Consider the following 17,539-nt stretch of genomic DNA (forward strand, 5'->3'; position numbering starts at 1 on the left):
GCGAAAAAACACAGGAGGTACTCTAAGTCTGGGTGAGAGGAAGGGACCCAAAAGGTGTCCAGAAATGCATACAGATCACACAGTTGATCTAACAGGAAGACACTATTATGTCAAAGGAATGCAAAAGAGAAGATATAGAGTCTTTGAGACTGGAAAAAAGTACCCATCAGCCCACTCAAAAGCGGAGTATCGTCATCTGGGTAGTGGGAGAAAAGGTGTCCTATAGGCTTATCCTCAGCCGAAGTCTAAGGTTGCCTGATCATGGACCCTTTGGTCGGAACATCCAACCCACAGAAGACAGGGTGTGAGCAGACAGGGCAAAAGAAAAGTTGCAGTGCAGAAAGTAAAGGAAAAAGTGATCCTAGTGGTTAAAAATGCCTAGTTTGATGACATAAGATAACTTTATTGGGTTGTGACCATCAAATTGGCATCATTAAAAGCAGTATGCTGATAGCATGGAAGGAATTGCTATCTATCAAGCGTGTTACTGGGTCGACATGTTTCAGCCTTAAACGGCTTTCTTCAGGACCTATGATAAGCTACCGCAACACATACTTATCGTGAAAAACGACTAATGTCCCCTGGATTCAAAGGATAAAGGTGTATCTTCTCCTGTATAGACAATATAGGAAACAAAAATGGGACATCATGTTAAGATATAGACATAATGTAGTACACAAATCATGATATGGTGGTACAGGGTATTCAGATCAGGACTCACCCTAAATGTAGGGAGAGAAAACCTCACCTCGCCTGGCAACTGCTCAGGTAAGAAGGAGGCCACGCACTGGAAAGAAGTGCAAGGAAAAAAAAAAATTTGGTTACCAAAACCTTATGATAACATGAGTTCAAGACAGCAATATCAGAAGGGCAGATAAAAACAGGGGACCAGATCTTTAGGAGAGACTGGCAAAAAACCATCTCTAAGAGAGACTAGGAGAGACTGGCGAGATCCCTCTCTGAACAATTAAATTTGCAAAAGGCCATTGGAAAACAGGGAGGTTCCATGGCTTGAATCAGAATGTTGGCGCTAAACAACTCTAAGGAGAAGCACTCAGCTAGCTGTAGCCTTTTGAGATCTGAAGCGCGAGTGGAGAGCTCCAAACCACCTACCTCTCCGTCGTAGCCTCGGGTCCAGAGACTGAGCCGAGGGGGAGGTAACGAACTCGCGTTGTGTGCGTGTTTTTAGAAAAAAGCGGCGGACCTGAGAGAAACCTCTCTCCTGGTGCCCCGCTATTGGTTAGATAGCACGAGCCAATTGTTAAGGTATCTGCCAAGTCGGCAGAAAGCGCGCGCTATGTGACGTCTCCTAATAGCTGCTAATCCAAGGGGCCACATGTCTTAATGTACGATCTGTTTGGAGTTTTTTCCTACCCACTGACAGCTCACATGTGGGCACACCACGTTAGGGAATGTACTTCGTTACCAAGTATATAACATTCTGCCCCACATTAGAGAAGACACTGTTTGTCTCCATTCTCGATTGCACATTCCTCCGTTGTAGTGGATATCAATTACCGTGCTTTGACGGGGTGTGCAAATGCGCTTCCGTGTTTATACTTTTATGAGTTTAGTCCAAATCACACGGGGTGTTTACTAATTAAGCATCACCATTGGCCGATCCTTCCACCAATGGGCTGTTTCCTTGCTTTGACGGGGTGTGCAAATGCGCTTCCGTGTTCATACTTGTTTGAGTTCAGTCCACATCACACAGGGTGTTTACTCATTAAGCACAACCATTGGCCGATCCTTTCAACCAATGGGCTGTGTCCTTGTACCTTCTCCGCGCAGGTCCGCCTCCCGGAAACCTTTTTCCGGATACACACGCGGGCGTTTCTGCTTGGATTAGCAGCTATTAGGAGACGTCACATAGCGCGCGCTTTCTGCCGACTTGGCAGATACCTTAACAATTGGCTCGTGCTATCCAACCAATAGCGGGGCACCAGGAGAGAGGTTTCTCTCAGGTCCGCCGCTTTTTTCTAAAAACACGCACACAACGCGAGTTCGTTACCTCCCCCTCGGCTCAGTCTTTGGACCCGAGGCAACGACGGAGAGGTAGGTGGTTTGGAGCTCTCCACTCGCGCTTCAGATCTCAAAAGGCTACAGCTAGCTGAGTGCTTCTCCTTAGAGTTGTTTAGCGCCAACATTCTGATTCAAGCCATGGAACCTCCCTGTTTTCCAATGGCCTTTTGCAAATTTAATTGTTCAGAGAGGGATCTCGCCAGTCTCTCCTAGTCTCTCTTAGAGATGGTTTTTTGCCAGTCTCTCCTAAAGATCTGGTCCCCTGTTTTTATCTGCCCTTCTGATATTGCTGTCTTGAACTCATGTTATCATAAGGTTTTGGTAACCAAAATTTTTTTTCCTTGCACTTCTTTCCAGTGCGTGGCCTCCTTCTTACCTGAGCAGTTGCCAGGCGAGGTGAGGTTTTCTCTCCCTACATTTAGGGTGAGTCCTGATCTGAATACCCTGTACCACCATATCATGATTTGTGTACTACATTATGTCTATATCTTAACATGATGTCCCATTTTTGTTTCCTATATTGTCTATACAGGAGAAGATACACCTTTATCCTTTGAATCCAGGGGACATTAGTCGTTTTTCACGATAAGTATGTGTTGCGGTAGCTTATCATAGGTCCTGAAGAAAGCCGTTTAAGGCTGAAACATGTCGACCCAGTAACACGCTTGATAGATAGCAATTCCTTCCATGCTATCAGCATACTGCTTTTAATGATGCCAATTTGATGGTCACAACCCAATAAAGTTATCTTATGTCATCAAACTAGGCATTTTTAACCACTAGGATCACTTTTTCCTTTACTTTCTGCACTGCAACTTTTCTTTTGCCCTGTCTGCTCACACCCTGTCTTCTGTGGGTTGGATGTTCCGACCAAAGGGTCCATGATCAGGCAACCTTAGACTTCGGCTGAGGATAAGCCTATAGGACACCTTTTCTCCCACTACCCAGATGACGATGCTCCGCTTTTGAGTGGGCTGATGGGTACTTTTTTCCAGTCTCAAAGACTCTATATCTTCTCTTTTGCATTCCTTTGACATAATAGTGTCTTCCTGTTAGATCAACTGTGTGATCTGTATGCATTTCTGGACACCTTTTGGGTCCCTTCCTCTCACCCAGACTTAGAGTACCTCCTGTGTTTTTTCGTTTTTTTGCTGCTAATGAAAGCCAAAGCAAATCATAACAATATGGTGACTTGGAATAGAGGTAAACCACTAGAATAGTTTTGATCCATTATCTGTCCATATGTAGTCCATGTAAAAAGACTTACAAAAGTAATTTATCCCTTCAAAGCTGCACATGAGACACAATGAGTGCCTATATATTTGAGTGAATGGAATATGGGTAAGAACCTTTCAGATAATAGGATTATTATCAATGAAACCTAGTTCACATAGAACTGGATATGAATAATGTTGAGAAAACATCTGATCATGAATGTGGATGGCAGCGATGACACAACACATTTTTAAATTGCATTGTGCAGGTTAGAGAGGACAAACTGCAAGGTTAAATTTCAAGGCCTCAAATTCTAGTACTAATTGCTTCTCCTGGGGCTAGAACACTTATTCAGGTTAATGTATCTTACATATGCAATCAAACTATTAACTCAAGAAAGTTTAATGGGGGTTAGTCCCCCCCCCCCCAAGCTGGAACAAAATTATGACTAGAACTTTGCTATTATTCCAAATGACAGCTGTACCAAATGAAAAGCTGTAACATCTCACATTGTCATTCGAAATTTGGCAGCTCTTAAAATGAAATGTGGGGATGTAGACTTAGTGATCTTTTTTGCAGAGACCCAATCATTTAGAAAGATCACACTTTGGACCAGATTTTCAAAACTGTCAGAATCCATTTGGAGGGCAAAGGGGAACATTAAGGCTACTGGGTCCAACCGTGGTGGATGAGACCTTTTACTCCTGATGTACCGAGGTCGACCTATTATGGATCCTGTTCAGTTGGTCAAAGTGTTCCTTCTGCACTTGACTCCCAGTGGCAGCTGTGGTCGAGTAGTCAATGCTCCCTGAGAGGGAATATAGATACAGGTGAGTAAACATGGCTCATAACTCAGAATGCAAACAGTAAGAACAATAAATCAATATCCAGCCAAATAGGAAAAAGTCATATTTTATTTCTAACTCTACACATCCAAAGAAACACAACTTTCATATGTAACAACACAGTCTCTCTTAAGGTCAGGACTCTAGTGCTCATTGGGAGAATCCCTGTGCACTCTCCTTCGTTTAATGTGTTCAGGGTTATTTCCCATTTACTGGTGGCTGCATCAGGGGATGCAAACTCTTAGGCCGTACTCAAGAGTTCCCTTTTGACTCTTCATGTTTTGAGTTAAAAATGTCTACGGTGCCCCAGCACCTTTTTCCATGAATCCCCTTGGACCCAAAGGTCCTAGTTCATGTCTTAACTGCTTCTGCATCATTAGTCTTTAGTCACCATTGTTACAGATTTAAGTAATCCATTGGTCGGTATTTCAAAAAGATCAGTGTTTCTGTCTCTGGGGTTAGACTCATATAAACTAAAATAACTATACATGCTAACGGACAACTATTAGTGCAACAGCCATGACTATTCTACATCTAGCTTTGGTAAGGAAACACATGTTTGTCTACAGTCGGACCTTTAATATAATATAGCAGCAGATAGATTCAATATTCTTTATTGACTTTTTACCTGTGCAAAATGAACAAAGCTTTCAGTGGTTTAATTGCAGTTATTTCATCCAGCCTAGATGCATTAATCTTTGTTAGGCATCCATAGCCCTACTCCGTCTTCTTCTAAAATAGTTATCCCCAATCTTCTACTGCAACCTTGGCCCTAGAAAATTCTCTTAATACATTTAATTTGTCTTTGTTAAAGAATATTTGTCATGTTCATTTATCACAGTCTTTATTATACAGTTAAACACAGTTCACTGTTTGTAAAATCAGATTAATCTGCTTTGAATTAGCTGAATATCGATTTTCAAGCTTTGTGGTATGGTTTCAGGGATTTAGGTCAAATGCTGTTTTAGCGTGACATATCATGGAGGTTCAAGTGATTCTGATCTCAGTTCATTGAGATCTTGACCTGCTGCATTACACACGTTCTCTGCAGCACGGGACTCTTGTGCTCTTGGATCTCCTTGGTGTCTGTTGATCTTCTGACTCACTGAAACCAATGGATTCTGGTTCCTTGACGATTGTTTGTGGTATGCATTCAACTGACACACTATTTCTCAAATGTCTCCTACTATTTGGACTTTCTGTTCTCCATGAAAGTCTTTCTTTTCTCACATTTGTTCCCTTATCAGGATCGCTCAATGGTCTTGGTGGCTATTCAATGATTATCCTTCTTGCAGCTCTCAGGTCTTCATTTTCAAGAGATTTTTTCACCCTATTTTGAGATATTTCAGGGAACTTGAACAGGTGAGGAAAGCTGCTGTACTTCACCTTCCTCTGGTCCTTCAAGATGTGTGGATACAGGAGGTATGTGCTTGGCTCAAATGTCACCACTTCATCAAGTGGATACCTCACTCTCTAGGTGTGTGTGAGAGGCTTGCACCTAAATAGGTATCCCAGAACATTTCACCGCTGTGTTGGTGATTAAAATCACCTGGAAGGGTTGTTTCCACCTTGGGTACAGGTGCCATTTTTTAAATCTTATTTTCTTATCAGGACCCAGTCACCAGGGTTAACCCCTTTGACGCTCATGACGAGCTGAGCTCGTCATGCAGTGTGCTGCTGGTACACTGATGACGAGCTGAGCTCGTCATGAACAATGGGAAATGCACCACATCAGCACCCCAGGGGAAAATGCCTAGCATCGATGTGGTTAAGGTCGTGACACTGCTCTTGCCTTGGAGTAACAGAGACAGGTCCAACCTGGTGAGAAACAGAACGCACCACATCAACCAAACCTTTGCAATAGTTGAAGATCATGTAATTGGAGGCATTTACAAGTGCATTTTCAGGCACAGCAGGCAGTCGCATGGCATGTCCCATGAGTATTTTTTTGAGGTGATAATCCAGTCCTTCTGTCAGGAGTACTTCCCATTCATCAATATCAATTGCGCTATATAAAACTTTATAAATAAATGCAAAAAGAACAATTGATAGACAAAACAAAGAACGGGGTCATACATTCACCCCAGTACAGCAGTGGTGGCTGATGAGATTTGAAAGTAGTGGTACGTAAAATAATTTGGTACTGCACTGTGGCTAGGGAGCGAGCCTGAACAACCTACTGGGGGTTCGGGGGGATTCTCTCCCCGACAAAATTTTGAAAAATGAGTGGACACATGGTGCATTTTCAAGCACATTTGAGGTCACAGAAACCCCACTCAACTAATTTGCAAATGTCCACTTTCACCTCGCCAATGTTAATACCCATGAGGGGCTGAACAAAGTGCTGTACCTGACCTGCACAATGACGCCGTCAGACCAGGCGTCCTGTCTTCCGTGGTTTTACTGCCCCCATAAGAACAACATTTCAAGTGCTCAGTGACAAAGGCCTGCCAGAAATGCTCCATCTTCTACAGATAGGTGTCTAATAAAGTAATCAAAAAAACTTCACCTTGTGACTAACATAACTGAACATGTCGGTAGTTACTAATTGCAACGGAACCACACTGTCCAGTGTTTCACATACTATTTTCAATAAACATTATTCTGCAGAAGACATATACGTTATTAAAGCTAATAGCACCTGAAATAAACATGCAGTATAACAAATACAAAAAGCCATATTTGTGTACTTTGTCACCAGAACCCCTACCGTGATGGAACATACATATCACTGAATAAATATATTTTTTCTCTCTCCACACTCTCTCTCACACACACACACAAAAACACACCACACACACGATAACTAATACAATGCTTGGTTCTATTGAGGGTAGTGATATAAGTGTACATAAATCGGGGGGAAGGCACACCTTGTTCACAATTAACAAAATCAAAGCATCAAGAGCCTCACCCAGTAGCTTTTCGCAACTAAGAAGTGCCAGGAAAGTGTTTCTTATCCCCGTCTTTGTTGTCCTTTTCCACAACTGGTACATTTGGCATACAGACAATATGTATTTTTGCCTGATTATATTTAAAAAAATATTTTTGATCTAATGTTACTAAGCATGGGCAGAAAATCCATTCCGCTCGCAGATTTTGCGGATTTTCGGTAAATTCGCAATCTGCGAACAATTGCGAATTTACCGAAAATCCGCAAATTCGCACGCAGCGGATTTTTTTTTTTTGGTGATACAATTTTGTGGCGTGCGGCGTTCACTTGCCGTCATTCAGCATTTGCCGAGTTGTTTTTCTCAATATTTTGCGAGTGCTGCGCCATTTTGGATCTTGCTGCGGGATCCCGCTGGAGTTTGGCGACGCATCGCGAGAGTTCGCAATTGCGAACATGTAGGTGCGGCGGGCAGCAACAATCTCGCACTCGCCAAATTACAAAATGTGCAATTCTGCACAAGAAATCCACTATCAAACAGCATAGACCTTCTGAAAATGATGATTTTTATCAGAATAACTCCTCAGGTTGACATTTGCCTGCATTTTTTGGGATTTGAGGCCTTTTGACTTTCTTTGGATCACTTTTGGATTAGAAATCAACTTTCACAAGTAGGTTTGTTTGGGGCATTACAGTTGCTGTTCTGCAGAAAAGCGAGTTTTGCAAAACTGAAAGCATTCAGCAGGTGCAAAAGTTCACTCATCATTAGTAACCATTCCCTGTAGTACTTCCTGAGGGGCCCCTCCAGAGTTTAGTTGCCTATGTTTGTTTGGGGCATTACAGTTGCTGTTCTGCAGAAAAACGAGTTTTGCAAAACTGAAAGCACTCAGCAGGTGCAAAAGTTCAAACTCATCATTAGTAATAGTAACCATTCCCTGTAGTGCTTCCTGACTGGGGCCCTTCCAGAGTTCAGTTGCTAGTTGCAACAATTCTATGACCCTGCTCTGACCCTCACAGCAGGCTCATAGAATAGCTACAAGTAGGCCACAAAGGTCCTGGAAAAAAAAATTGCACTGCAACAGAAAGCAAAGTACAGATAAGGAAGCAGGTGCAGACTGGAATTTTAAAACAGTGCCACATTAATAAATCAACCCCAAATTAATTCATGTCAGTTGAAGCAGGGCAGGTGTGCTTGCTTTTCCCCCCCATAATCTACAGTGATGATGAACCAGAGGGTGGCACTGATGTACCAGAGGGTGGCATGGGTGAAACAAAGGGTGGCAGTGGTGAAACAGAGGGTGCTGGGAACCTGTGATGATGAACCAGACGTAGAAACAACATAGTCGCGACCATTGCGAGCTGACAAGTAAGTTCGCAATTGCGAACTGGTACAAAACCCTCGCGAACTGGCAGAAACCCTTGCGAACACACAAAAAAAAGAATCCGCAAATTTGCGAGAATTCGCAGATTTTGCGGATTGCGAGTTCGCAAATACGCAAATTCGCGAATGCCAGATTCGCAAAATTCGCCCATGCTTAAATGTTGTGTGCATGGTGGGAACTAGCCTGAAAGCAGACACTGTGCCTGAGATGGGTATGATAGATGTGATTGTTTTTTAATGAAAAGCAGATGGGGGCATGGGGGTACCAAACAGAAAGATCCCCCAGGACACCCAGTCCTGAGCACTCACATTCTGACAAAGAGGAGTCTGCCCCCGTGCACTCCGGCTTCACGGAAAAAGGAGCTACTTAATCAGTCTTTCATGCTGCACTCCTCTGCTTGGCAGAGAGGGTGGGTCTGGTGAAGGATCGCCATTGATACAGCAAAAATGTGCACAATCTTCCTGGAAAGTCTGTATGAAAGGTGGCCACTTGCACAACAAGAAGCCCATCCACCCTTCGTGTCTACTAACCCTTTCCACTGGCGAGAATAGTTTTCATTCCATACCTAACATTGAGGAGAATGAATGCAGCTTTCTGCACAAGCGTGGATTTTGTTTCTCCTAACAGACACCAGGTCAGTGTGCAGTAGTTACTGCAGCAGACCAAACCTGCGCCAGCAGAACATATGTTGACAAGGTTGAGATAAATTTTTGGGGTATACACCCATCGCAACGCATGCGTCGCATCGCATGCGTATACGTCGCGTGCTGTCACAACGCACGCGACGTTACGACGAGTACGTTCACTACGCACGACGTTACATCGTGGGCACCATTACATCGCAGGTGCTTTCAGAACGCAGACGCCGGGACACGGACGGCGAGGAGACAACGCTGGAAACAGGACGAGAGACAGGTGAGGTTGAGTTTTAGGCTTTAGGGCCTGTGCTGTACTCGCAGTGGAGGGGACAGTTTTAGGGTAGTTTATGGGGAGTTTAGTGGAGGGGAGGATTTTAGGCTTTAGGGTTAGGGCTTAAGGTTAGGAGTCGTATATGGTACTGTTTTAGGCTTTAGGGTTAGAGCTTAGGGTTAATGTTAGTGTATGGTACTTTTTTGCCTTTACTGTTTCCACCTTAGGGTTGTTAGTGTATGGTACTTTTTTGCCTTTACTGTTTACACCTTAGGGTTGAGGCAAGTATCAGGGCATTGTATTGTATTTAGCGTGGCCGTTACAGAGAATTTTGCGGTGTGATATAATGCTTGGTCGTAGTGTGCGATGAAAAAGTATTTTTCATGCGTGTGAATGTGGAGTCCGATGTAATGGTTTGCGTGGTGAATGCCTGTGTAATGGTGTGTGCGATGTGAGGAATGCGATGTAATGGTGTGCGTTGTTTGTTTGCGTTGAATCGCCATACATCCAATTTGCGGCACCTCCGAATAGAAGGCCTCATGTATGGTACTGTTTTGCCTTTACTGTTTACACCTTAGGGTTGAGGGAAGTGTCAGGGCATTGTACTGTGTTTGGTGGGGCTGGTACAGAGAATTTTGCGGTGTGATAGAATGCTTGGTCGCAGTGTGCGTTGAAAAAGTCTTTTGCATGCTTGTGAATGCGGAGTCCGATGTAATGGTTTGTGTGGTGAATGCGTGTGTAATGGTGTGTGCGTTGTGAGGAATGCGATGTAATGGTGTGCTTTGTGTTTGTTTGCATTGAATCGTCATACATCCAATTTGCGGCACCTCCGAATAGAAGGCCTCGTCTCGAGCACCTTATTCGGGCTTTAAATAATTATTCGCATTTAAATGAGGCCCGAGCTCACGCTGTGTGCCTAGTCTCAAGTACGCATTCCCTGCTCGTTTTATATCGTACTTTATTGGCAGAGGACTCCAATCACAATATTCAATGCTCTTGGCTTACAATAAATCATTAAAGTATTCTAGGAATTGTAGTCAGAGTTTACTTCAAAGTAAAAGTGTGGACTCATTTTATCCAATAGTAGTGCATAGAAGCACGACTTGGTTCTGATGGAGCAAGTTTCAGAATTGATTTTAATCTGGCTCATGATGTTAATCTCCCATAACTTGACTAATTTTTATTAATGAGTTTTTGCATGATTTGTGTTATTAAATCAACTTAGAGTAAAATTTCACACACTATTACACACGGGACTAACGTTATGTGCTCTATGTTGCATTTGCAAGTATGTTTTATAATTCATAACTAATGTTGTTTTGTTTGTCCTATTGTGTTTGTCAAACACTAACGTGGCTGATTAATTAATGGCATGTGCTTATTTTGTAAGTGCTTCTGTCTATGTTGTGTCTGTTTATCTTTTTCAGATATATGAAGAATCTTGCTGGACATTATGAAGAATGGTAAATTTGATAAAATGCTGCTTTACTTGTGCTTTTGCTAGGTAATATATATTAATGGGTTAACATTGGCAATGGAGGGTGGATAACAGAACGACTTTCATGATCTGAAATTAATCATTCTTTTGTGTTTGTTTGAATACTAGCCCAAGTGAAAGGTTTGAGGCCTTTGACTTTTGGAGAATGTTGGTTAGCCTGACAGAGATGAGTCAAGCACAGTCATGTTGGAAAGCTCTTTCAAAAGACATTTCTTTGTTAATTATCTTTGAAGGAAGTGACAAGCAGCGGATTAGCCGAGCTATGGAGGAAACTGTGGAATGATTTAATAAAATGTATCAAAACTCGGAAGCCGGTGTCGCTTCACGTGAAAGGACAATGGCAAATGACGTTCTCGTGTGTTGAGAAAGTGGCCTCAGGATGGTCTGACAACTAGCAACCAATCAGGTTGCTGAAAGACATTAAAATAATTACATTTTAGTTAGAATAGTGAGTTTGAAAGGTATAAAAACTAAGCCCTTTGAGAGGAGCGGGGCTGAGTGTTCCTGAGGGCGAAGTTTTGTCCGTTTTCCTAGGACACGTAAGAATGTTTTGCTAAGTGTCTTTTCCTTTGCAGGTCAGAAAGCTAACATAGGGATTTAGATTATGTTTGTTTAAAATCTTTCATGATGCTATCTTGAAATGCCAGACTTTTGTGCCTTATTCTAATTTGAAATAAAGCTACTGATTTAATTAAATGATTGCAATTAATAAAAATGAGCTAATAAAAGTGATTTGAAAATCTATGCTTTAATTTAAAAAAAATAAAAGACTTAAAACGTCAAGCTGGTCTTGATTAATGTAGTCGTTACCATTAGCTGATTCATTGACCAAAAGTGACATAATTAAATGTTTATGTTTATGTAAAATCCGCCATGGTTAAAAAGTTATACTGCAGTTGTATATAATGTACATATAAATTTAGTTGGTGTCCAAAACGTAGATGACACTAAGAAAGAGTTATATGGCTGCCTACAAAGTAGGATTCTAGCCAATGTGCATGGAGTATGCTGTCTGTCTTGGTTTTGGAACACGTTTGGCGTCATGTGAATGGTGGCTGAGGTACTTTAAAAAAGAAAGTGTGGGAAGTTTGATGCTGAGTGTCATGGGGTGGGGAGGTCATTAAATATGCGGGTGGGTCAAAGACGTGCAAAAAAGACAAAATGTTCTTTAACAAATTTTTTTTATTTATCTACAGGCAACTGCCTATAAAAAACACACACATACCTTAAATGAAAAGTAAATGTTAGTTAAACCATGCCTTGGTATGGTAACTCTTTTACCTTATGAACTCTTAATTGAATTATGCAATAGTGCAAATGTTAGTGTGTGTATCCGACAAGTTGCAGAATTGAATCCTGGTTGGCACACTGCAGACTTCGCTCTTTTAAAAATATAGCCAAGTCTTGAGACAACTCTTCCTGTATGTCTTCTGCCCCCCCCCTCCTCTCTCTCTTGCTACTTTGCAACCATGACAATGGGCATGACATTGACCTCCTTAAATACGGTAGCTATTGCATTAATTTGTAACATTTTACTATGCTAAGCTTTTGTGACCGCTCTGCAGCTGATGAGTGCCTTTGCAACTGTGATGGTAAAGTAGCTTTCACATAAGTCTTCCTTTTCAAAAGCTAAATAGTCTCCTGTTTATTTCCACTTTTCAGTTATATAGCGCACACTTGACCTTGCACATTGTCAGATTTATATTGTTGTTTTTATTCAGGTGTAGCGATATATAAATTCAATAGGAATTAACTGATCTGCCCATAATTACAGGGGGGCAGATTTATGAAGGCCTTGCGCCGCCGGTGCGACATTTTTAACATGGGAAAAAGTGACGCACCGGCGGCGCAAGGCCTTCATAAATCTGCCCCAGGATGTTTAGCAGATGTCGAAATTGGAACCTGGTCTTCACAATTTCAAAGCTGACATCTCTGGATTGAACCTCGTCTTTCTCAGGATTTGGAAAGTTCCTTGCTTGAGCAGTGCGATGCCAGGAGGCATCTGTGCGTGGCACAGGGACTGCGATCTTCCTTTACAAACACACAGCAAGGCCAGAATCCCACTCAAGCACAGTGAGATTTATGTGTGTCAGGAAACAGCATTTACATCCTCCTGCCACAGAATGAATAACAGGAGCTCCAATCCTGCGGGGAAGGGGTCAGCTGGTCCTGGGAGTCTGCCGAAGGGAGCCAATGCTGGCGCCTGCTGGTGTGATCTAGGAAGAGCAGATTAGCCGGTTCCTGATTACCTTATTTTGCAGCATGCTGCTCCTGTGCACGCTTTCCCAATAGTCATAACGTGGGGTGGGCCCTGCTCTGTGATTCTTACGGAACAACCCCCCTTGCTATGACAACATGGGAAAAAGAGAGGATGTGAGGCAGTGGAAATTAGCATGGAGCTCTGGACAGCTACTGAGCTGATAATCATGCCGCTTGGAGCTGCTTCAAAAACTGACGATCCTGCGCGTCATCTGTGGGTGGACATCGAAGTACCCAGATAAAGCCAGCCAAGGGCTGCAGTGAATGAAGCCCTTTGGTCTCGACAATGACTGGCACATGCACACCATTGTATACGTTAGTGAAAGTAAGTGCCTGCCTGGATGCCTGACCCTCGCATAACATGAGAGTCAGAGCATGGAGCCAATAGAAAAGACAGGCAATGAAAACACGAAGGTGGGTTTGCTACGTGTTTTTATGATTTAGGTACCATCCTCACTGATAATTAAACAATCATAATACACAGCATGCAATGTGATTATTTAACACCTTAGCTGCGGCGCAAATATCCCTCCCCAGTGCTGCGCTGTCCATTGGAACTAGTGCTGAATGGACGTCCAATGTTCGTGCGCAGAACTGGGGAGGTAGCGCTCGTGATGACCGTTAGCCGTCGGCAGCGCTTAAGAGGTTAATTATTACTTGACCTTGCCAGGTAGGTCGCTTCACCTCCGCTGCAGCTCCACCAGCGATTGAGTGCCCCTGCGCCTGGTTCTGCTGTGCCCAGTTGCCTCTGTTCCTGTGTGCCCATTCTTCTTGGGTGCCCATTTGCCCTCTGTTCCCACCCCGCTTGCACTTCCTGCAGCTGCTGCCCCTGCGGCCCTGCCCCCCACGCCCATTCGTGCACCCCTGCACCCGCCTCCCAGCTGCTCCTCCCTCCTACCTCCCCATAAAATGGTGGCCAAGTTCAGCATGCGCGCCGCTGGCTTGCCGAAGGCGCGCCTCAAGCAAGCCCATCTGCGCCCGTCCGCGCCTGGACCACACCCAGTGCCAGAACCCCTGGACCCCGAAGACTCTGTGACACCCGACTGCACTACGACGCCAACACCCTCCACGCACTCAACCCCAGACAAGAACACACCTGCTACCGGGGCCACCCCGAAGCGCACCGAATGGCCCTTCAACTGCCGGTACTGCAGCTTCTCCTGCATCCGACCCACAAAACCATCAACCAATGAACCCAACCACCTGAGGTGCATCCTTCTTAACACTCGCTCTGCCCGCAAACACGCCATCGAAATCTGGGACCTCCTCGACTCAACAGCCCCATACGTCGCCTTCCTGAGGGAAACCTGGCTGAACCCCGCCTCAGCACCCGACCTCGCCATAGCCATCCCGGAAGGTTATAAGATCGCTCGTAGAGACCGCACCAAAGGAACTGGAGGTGGAATTGCCATTGTCCACAAGAACACCCTCAGTGTCTTGACCAGCACCGACGACACCCTCAGCATCGCCGAACACCTGCACTTCCAGATTCACACCACCCTCAGAGGGACCCTTATCTACAGACCCCCTGGACCCAGACCACAGTTCAGCTAATCCATCGCTGATCTCATCAGCATCCACGTCCTCCCCTCCACAGACTCCATCCTCCTCAGGGACCTGAACTTCCACCTTGAGAACAATGACGTCAACTCCGCCACCCTGATCAAAACCTCGTCAACCTCGGACTCAGACAGCTCGTGACAACACCCACCCATGCCGCTGGCCACACGCTAGACCCCATATTCTCCGCAAACTCCACGTCTTCTTAAACCATACCACTGAACCCCACTGGGCTGACCACCACTGCGTCCATTTCACCTTCAGGAAGCCCACCACGCACCACCGCAGCCAACAAATGTCTCATCGCTGCTGGGGCAAAATCACTGAAGAACAGCTAGCTGCCACCCTCGCCCAGAGCCCACCAGCCGACCCCACTGAACCCGACACCGCCGCCCTCAACCTCAGACAGTGGATCGAAGACTGCACCAACACTCTTGCCACGCTCAAGACACCCACCAACAGCCACACCAGCAAGAAAAAAGCCACCTGGTTAACTAAAGATCTCCAGGCCTCCAAGCATGCATGCCGGAAACTGGAGAAGAACTGGCTCAGCAACCGATCACCAGACAACTACACAGCTCTCAAGAACGCCACACGCAGACACCATCAACTCATCAGAACCGCCAAAAGGACTGCATTCAAGGACCGCCTGGACAATAACGCACACAACAGCAAAGAGCTCTTCAGCATCGTGAAAGAACTCTCCAACCCCAGCTCCAACACCAACGACATTCGCCCTTCACAGGACCTGTGGGACTCACTGGCCACCTACTTCCACCACAAGATCACTGTTGGACTTGGCCCTTTTGGCAGGTTCACCCCGAAACTTTTTGCATTTGCCTAGCCTGTTTCTGTAACCTGGTGTTGGTGATTTTAGGCCTCTGCGTACTTTTTCACTGTGGTCCAGTGTAAAGTGCGTGCGCTCTCTGTGTATGTGTGGTGAGAGTGGCGGTAGTGTTTCTCATCAGAGAAAACGTCCACACCTACTGTTGTAGTTATTCTCCCCGGGTACGTAATGCGTGAAGTATCAAATAGAGGTGCACTGGGAACTTGATAAGACACCCACCACCAGGGGTGTTTGAGCAATGCAACTGAATGCAAATACCAAGATTCAAGAGAAAAACCAAATTACACAAGCACCCTCTTCAAAGTCCATTAATCTATGAACATAACTGTAGGATAGTGGTGTTATTTCCAAGGTTATTACACCAACATCAATCAATGGTTCAATGGCAATTCAAAGTATGGATCCAAAACCAAATCTTGTGCTTCAAGTTCTTTATTAGTCAAATATGTTAAAAGTTTCCCAGCTTTACACTGCCGACACGTGTTTCGCCCTCTCCAGGGCTTTTTCAAGGCTATCTTATTTTGGTCTATGCTGGTCTGGCATCGGAGAGGTCTAGAGTTCGAAAAGATACGGGTATGAAGCGTTGTGCGAAACCTATTGGATGTCTCGGTCACAGCGAGCTATTCAGAAAGTAGGTTCCCTCTAAGTACCTTCAATTTTGTTAGGTCCCTCGTGGAGCATTGAAAGAACAGAACGATATTGATGGAAGTGTGTCTTGTTGTGGGGGTGCGACTCGCTGCGTGGAGGTAAATCCTATCTTGCTGGGTTAGAGATTCTTGAAGACCTTGATAAGTCTTATTCTCGTAGTTTTCGGCGCCGAGTCTCCGTGGCGCCGAAAACTACGAGAATAAGACTTATCAAGGTCTTCAAGAATCTCTAACCCAGCAAGATAGGATTTACCTCCACGCAGCGAGTCGCACCCCCACAACAAGACACACTTCCATCAATATCGTTCTGTTCTTTCAATGCTCCACGAGGGACCTAACAAAATTGAAGGTACTTAGAGGGAACCTACTTTCTGAATAGCTCGCTGTGACCGAGACATCCAATAGGTTTCGCACAACGCTTCATACCCGTATCTTTTCGAACTCTAGACCTCTCCGATGCCAGACCAGCATAGACCAAAATAAGATAGCCTTGAAAAAGCCCTGGAGAGGGCGAAACACGTGTCGGCAGTGTAAAGCTGGGAAACTTTTAACATATTTGACTAATAAAGAACTTGAAGCACAAGATTTGGTTTTGGATCCATACTTTGAATTGCCGTTGAACCATTGATTGATGTTGGTGTAATAACCTTGGAAATAACACCACTATCCTACAGTTATGTTCATAGATTAATGGACTTTGAAGAGGGTGCTTGTGTAATTTGGTTTTTCTCTTGAAGTGTGGTGAGAGTGGCCTGCCCTCCCATAGGAATGCATGGGGAATATGTGTGACCATGGTAGTTCCTGATGTGTGGGGAGTGCAGGGTCCAGTTTGGTATGTGCAAACTCGTGTAATTAAATGCTGCGTGATGATGTGCGCGGATTTATTGCGTCTAGTGGAGAAGTGCCACTTCTAGAAGGTGGCATGTCTGTGCAGTAAATGTGAATTGACTGTCTGGCTTGTGATTGGCTGGAGCTGGCTGGTGTGCCTGGCTCCAGGAGTCAGGATGGGTCTGCTCCGGTGGTGAATGGAGAGATCTGCATGTTGATGGAAGGGAACAGTGCACCTGGGACCAGAATAGGGCTTGGCTGTCCTTCCACAATGCTGGCTCCACCCCCTGTGGTGTGCCTGATGTCCCTGACCCATCCTGTGAATAGGCAGAGGGGCTGAGCAAAACAAAGTGCTCAAGAACCAGTTGCATCTGGTTTGCCTCTTGCCTGCACCTTTGGAATCAAAGGATGTATGTGTATAAAAAGCGGCTGTGACCCCATGAAAAATGTTCTTGTTCCTGACTTGAATCTACCAGGGGCGTGCTGCTGCTGGGGCCCAGGGGAAGGCTTGCCTCCCTGGGCCTAGGCCAGCCCCTGGATGCCTGGAGGACTTTCCCTTTGCCACAGGAGCTGGGTGCTCCAGTACTTTGCTACAGGACTTAGAATCTATGGAAAGCCCTTTATTTGCCTCTCCTGA

Source organism: Lissotriton vulgaris, chromosome 4_1 (assembly GCF_964263255.1).
Source record: "Lissotriton vulgaris chromosome 4_1, aLisVul1.2, whole genome shotgun sequence".
NCBI lineage: Eukaryota > Metazoa > Chordata > Amphibia > Caudata > Salamandridae > Lissotriton > Lissotriton vulgaris.